At 49.2% G+C, this 5,468-nt stretch overlaps 1 pseudogene; it reads left to right on the top strand.

The window, feature by feature from the left end:
• The first annotated feature begins 1,478 nt into the window (after positions 1–1,478).
• LOC133775258 (small ribosomal subunit protein uS2-like) lies at positions 1,479–2,951 on the top strand (annotated as a pseudogene).
• Positions 2,952–5,468: the final 2,517 nt, after the last annotated feature.

The following is a 5,468-nucleotide window of genomic DNA, read 5'->3' as shown; positions in this document are numbered from 1 at the left end:
GTGTTAGAACACATGTGGAGAATAGTACACAGCTGTCCTGGAGGGTCAGAATAACAAGGTGTCTGATCAGTTCTCTGCTTCTGATTTTCCGCCTTGACCACAGTGCTATCGGCAAAGAAGCGATGAGACCAGTGCAAAGTGATATTGCACCTGAATGACTTGGAACCCTTCATCTGTTAGAGGTGAAAGACGTGTCAGTGACGTCAGTGATCATAACCAGAGAGGGGGCCAACGGTGGTGAAGTTATCTCTCCCAGCTCTCGTACCTGCTTAGGCCATGTGCTGAGCCAGCAGGTCGAGGGGAGCAGAGCATGGGATCCAGCTCTTCAGGGTCCATTTATTATTATTTATCATTTACTTTTTATGTACTATCACCCCATGCCAAAGTTCAACTGTCAGAAAGGAAACCAACAGAAAGACAAATTGTTTCCAAGGATGTTTGAGGGACAGGAAAAGACAGGGAATGTTTAAATTGCATACAACGCAGTTGCATTTTAAATTTTTAAAAAAAATTAAAAATTTGTTTGCAAGGCCGAGTGACAGAGACATCCACTTCCATACTCTCATTTACTCTCCAAAGACCAGCTATAGCTATGGCAGAACCAGGCTGAAGTCAAGGTCCCACAACCCAATCTGGGTCTCCCACAGGGGTGGCAGAAGCCCAAGTCCTTGGGCCATCACCTGCTGCCTCCCAGGAGGCACTTCAGCAGGACGCTGAAATTGGGAGCAGAGCCAGGACTGGACCCGGGGCCACTCTGGCATGGGATATGGTTGTCCCAAGTGGCAGCTTGAGCACTGTGCCAAATGCTTGCCCCACAGGATGGTTATCTTGAACAGGTCGGTTCTGTGACCTTAACTTTTAGGTTTCTTTAGGGCAATGCAATTTAGTAAATGCTTGTGCACATTAAGCGATCATTAATTTAAGTGTCAATTTAAATGGAAAGAGCAGTCGGGCAGCAGAGGGTGATGGGAAGGCAGCCCATTTGTCAGGCACGTATTTCTCTCTGCTGCTACACACATACTAGAAACAGGTCTCTCAGATGCTGCATGCATCGTAAAAAGGCATTTTATACTCCGTAGCTACTCAGTCTTCCCTGGTAGTGTGAACCGAAGGTAGGATGTGGTTCTCAGGGCAGGGTATGCATGTTCTCTGCTCTATCTCCCCTGAACTCCCCCAGCTTCTCCTACAGGGTAGGGGAACAGTCTGTGTTGAAATCAATGAGGAGCCTTTGGCTTTTTGTTTGATTTATTTGAGTGGCAAAAAGACAGCAATGGGGTGGGGGGGAGAAGGGAGAGGGGAGAGGGGAAAGGGGAGAGGCTCAGAGAGGGGAGAGAGAGAGAGAGAGAGAGAGAGAGAGAGAGAGAGAGAGATGGAGAGAGTGAGAGAGCGATGGAGAGACTGAGAATGTGTCCATATGAGATTTCTCCCTGTCCAAATGCCCACAAAGGCCAGAGCTGGGCCAGATGGCAGTCAGGAGCTGGGAATGCAGGTCTGCCACGTGGGTAGCAGGAACCCCATCACCTGAGCCATCACTGCTGCCTCCTTGGCTGCCTTCTGTCTCAGCAGGAAGCTGGAGTCAGGAGCTGGGGTTGGGAATTGAACCCTGGCACACTGAAATGAGATGCAGATGTCTCAACTGGTGTCTTAGCTGCTGTGACAAATGCCCAGTGGGCAGCGTTTTTAACAATCTCACAGAGGATGTGATCACAGGAATATCACTTATATCATTAACCCTGAATTCTACAAAAAATGAGTTAAACATTCTTGTGTTAAGAGAACAGTTTTTTAAATGGACACCATAGAGCTTTCTATATTACCTGGTGAGCGGTCCACACGGTGTTCTTCTTGATCCCCAAAACTTACAGGAAAGCTGTCACAATGTCCGAACCCTTGACGTCCCGCAAATGAAGGATGAGGATGTCCTCAGATTCCTTGCAGCAGGAACCCAAGGTGGCACCAAACTTGACTTTCAAATGGAACAGCACATCTACAAAAGGCAAAGTGGTGGCATCTACATCACACATCTGAAGAAGACCTGGGAGAAACTTCTGTAGGCATCTTGTGCCATTATGGCCATTGAAGACCCTGCTGATGTCAGGATGATCTCCCTCAGAAACGCTGGCCAGAGGGCTGTGCTGAAGTTTTCTGCTGCTACCTGAGCTACTCCTACTGCTGGCTGTGGCACACCTGGAACCCTCACTAACCAGCTCCAGGCAGCCTTCCGGGAACCAGAGCTTCTGGTGGTTCCTGATCCCAGGGCTGACCACCAGCCTCTCACGGAGGCATCTAATGTGAACCTGCCTACCACTGCTATGTGTCACATAGACTCTCTTCTGTGCTCTGTGGACATTGCCATCCCATGCAACAAGGGAGCCCACTCAGTGTGTCTGATGCGGTGGATGCTGGCCTAGGAGGATCTGCGCATGCATGGTACCATCTCCTGTGAACACCCCTGGGAGGTCATGCCTGATCTCTACTTCTGCAGAGATCCTGAAGAGAATGAAAAAGAAGAGCAGGCTGCCGCTGAAAAAGCTGTGACCAAGGAGGAGTTTCAGGGTGAATGGACAGTCCCAGAGCCCAAGTTCATGGCTACTCAGCCTGAGGTTGCAGACTGGTGTGAAGGCAGCAGGTGCCCTCTGTGCCTATTCAGCAATTCCCTAATGAAGACTGGAACACTCAGCCTGACCCTGACATCCGGGCTGCAGAGCCCACTGCTCAGGCCATCGAGTGGGTAGGAGCAACCCTCAGGTGGTCTCAAGCTGCTCTTCATAGTCTCTGAAGCAAAAATGGAAATGAGGCTGATGGAAGATAAACATGTTTCTAGGGGAAAAAAAAGGTCATCATAGAGACATAAAAGTTCAGTGGATCCAACAATCACTCATTAACAAAACTCATAATGTTTTGTTAATATCTTGATTAACAAGAATAAGAAAAAAAAATACCAAAAAGAGTATTGCGACACCTATCTCCTACAGGATGCCTGCTGTGTGCTAGGCACTGAACCACATACTCTACTGCTGGCCACCATGGAAGATAGAGCTTTATTTATTTTTATTTGAAAGGCACCAGCGACACACCCATACCCACACCCACACCCACACCCACATTTGGTTTTCCATCTGCTGATTTACTCTCTGAATGGCCATAACAGACAGGACTGGGCCAGCATGAAGCAAGGTGCCCACGTCCGTGGCAGGGACCTGAGTGCTTCAGCCATCGTCTGCTGCCTCTCAGGGTGCACATTATCAAGAAACTGGACTCAAAATAGGAGTAGGGACTCAGATCCAGGCCTGCTGCACCAACCACCCATCCTAAGGTAAAGGTTATGTTACTGTCTTTTTCAGGGGGAAAAAAAAAATCAGTTTGTAAATATTTTCAAGGAATTCTCCATTGTGCCACTAGATGGCACTTTCGCACCTGTCTTTGTACCATCTTAATGTGCGTGGGTAGAATGCACTTAGAGGCTTAAACAAATGCTGTGTTTGTCTTATCTGGGAACATTCAATCAAATCAACTGCTTCCATTCAAACACACTTGACTTTTTCAAATACAATTGCACATATGCAGGCTCTGGACAGCACTTTCTCCTTCCCTTCCTTTCCCTTCCCTTTGCTGGCTGTCTGAGCCCCAGTGGCCTGCCTGCCGTGGGCCAGTGTGAACAGTGCTGTCCTCCTGGGACACCTCCGGGGCTCAGTGGGAGAGCGGACCCGTGTCCCACCTTTCCCTGCTGGCACTCAGCTCAGAGCCAGCTCCTGCCATTTCTCCAGTTTCCTTTCAGCTGTGCCTTCCTCCCTAGGTTTTCATGGCCCCAGCTTTCTCTCCTTCTCCATGTCTTCTGTGCTGAATGTGGGAGCTTAATCCCTGCCTTGGTTATACAAATTATAGGATGACACTGTGTATTTTTTTTAAAGGTTTTTTTATTTATTTGAAAGGCAGAGTTACATAGAGGAGGAGAGATTGTCTATCTGCTGGTTCACTCCCCAAATGGCCCCAACAGTGAAGCCAGAAGCTTCTTCTGGGATTCCCACATGGGTGGCAGAGGCCCAGTGACTTGGGCCATCCTCCCCTGATATCTCAGGCACATTAGCAGGGAGCGAGATCAGAAGTGGAGCTGCAGGAACCCAAACTGGGGTCCTTATGAGATGCTGGCACTTCAGGCAGAGGCATAATATCACTGATATTGTATTTTTATTTTATTTTTAAAAGATTTATTTATTTATTTGAAAGGCAGGGTTACAGAGAGGCAGAGAAAGAAAGAGAGGGAGAGAGAGAGGTCTTCCATATGCTGGTTCACTCCCCAGATGGCTGCAATGGCTGAAGCTTTGCCGACCCAAAGCCAGGAGCCTCCTCCAGGTCTCCCACGTGAGTGCAGCGGCCCAAGCACGTAGGCCATCCTCTACTTCTTTTCCAAGGCCATAGCAGAGAGCAGGATCAGAAGTGGAACAGCTAGGACTAGAACCGGGGTGCATATGAAATGCTGGCACCGCAGGTGCGGCTTTACTCCCTAAGCCACAGTGTGGGCCCTGACGTTGTATTTTTAAATCCAAAGAAAACCCTTTGAATACAGAAGGCTTAGTGACAACAGAAAACATCCTTGCCCTTCCCAAGATACACACATAGAACACACACACAATCACTCCAAGCCTTCATGGCCAGATTCCTCCGCAGAGGTTGTCCCTGCAGCTCTGAGTTTCCTTTGCCCCACTACGTCAGGCCCTGCCTAAGCATACTCCAACCCTAGGCGAAAAACCAGGTTCTGTGCCCCTGCAGCTTCCAATATTTGTGAAGAGGTTTTAGAACTCCTTCTAGGTGCACAGCGTCAATCCGGATTTGTTAGTGTGGTCAGTGAACAAGTCCGAGGAACAGTCCTGCCCTCCCTCGTGGATGGTGTCGCCTAAGTGGGTCCGCTAGTTAGAGATTTGGTGACAAGAATTTCTGGGAAACCGGGATGTAGGCGCGATTATTCAAAGGGAGCCAGGGGAATCCTTTGTCACTCCCACATATGTTCACCAGAGGGCGCAGTTACCCCGTGAACGGACCTGGACTCCCCTCTAAATCCCATTTAACTGGGGCTTCAACTTGGAGCCCTTAGGTTTCCAACAGGTGCCACAGACCAGTCTCAGCTTGAGGGCCCTCTACCAAAACTATAATGCAGTCCCACAAGCTGGAGAGATTTAGGCATTGTGGGGGATCAAACCGTGCAGAGCCCCTGAAAAGTTGCAGTTAGGATCATTCGCGCCTGGCTCCCTGGAAGGTCAGAGACCTGTACCACTCAGCCCTGCTTGGCAACCCAGGATTGGGCCTGAACCACCCCAAGGCTTACTCATTGCACTGTTCGCTAAGTTCACCTCCAGGCAACCGAGAGGTCCCTTCTGAAAAGGAGTTTAGAGGACACACCTCTGGCAAGCTGACACTTATTTGAATGCCAGGTACTTCGGAGGGTAGGGATGAGGCCTTGAGAAGTGATA

Source organism: Lepus europaeus, chromosome 16 (genome assembly GCF_033115175.1).
Source record: "Lepus europaeus isolate LE1 chromosome 16, mLepTim1.pri, whole genome shotgun sequence".
In the NCBI taxonomy this organism is placed as follows: Eukaryota; Metazoa; Chordata; class Mammalia; order Lagomorpha; family Leporidae; genus Lepus; species Lepus europaeus.
The sequence above is the reverse complement of the archived record's forward strand: the minus strand, read 5'-3'. Positions and strand labels throughout refer to the sequence as shown.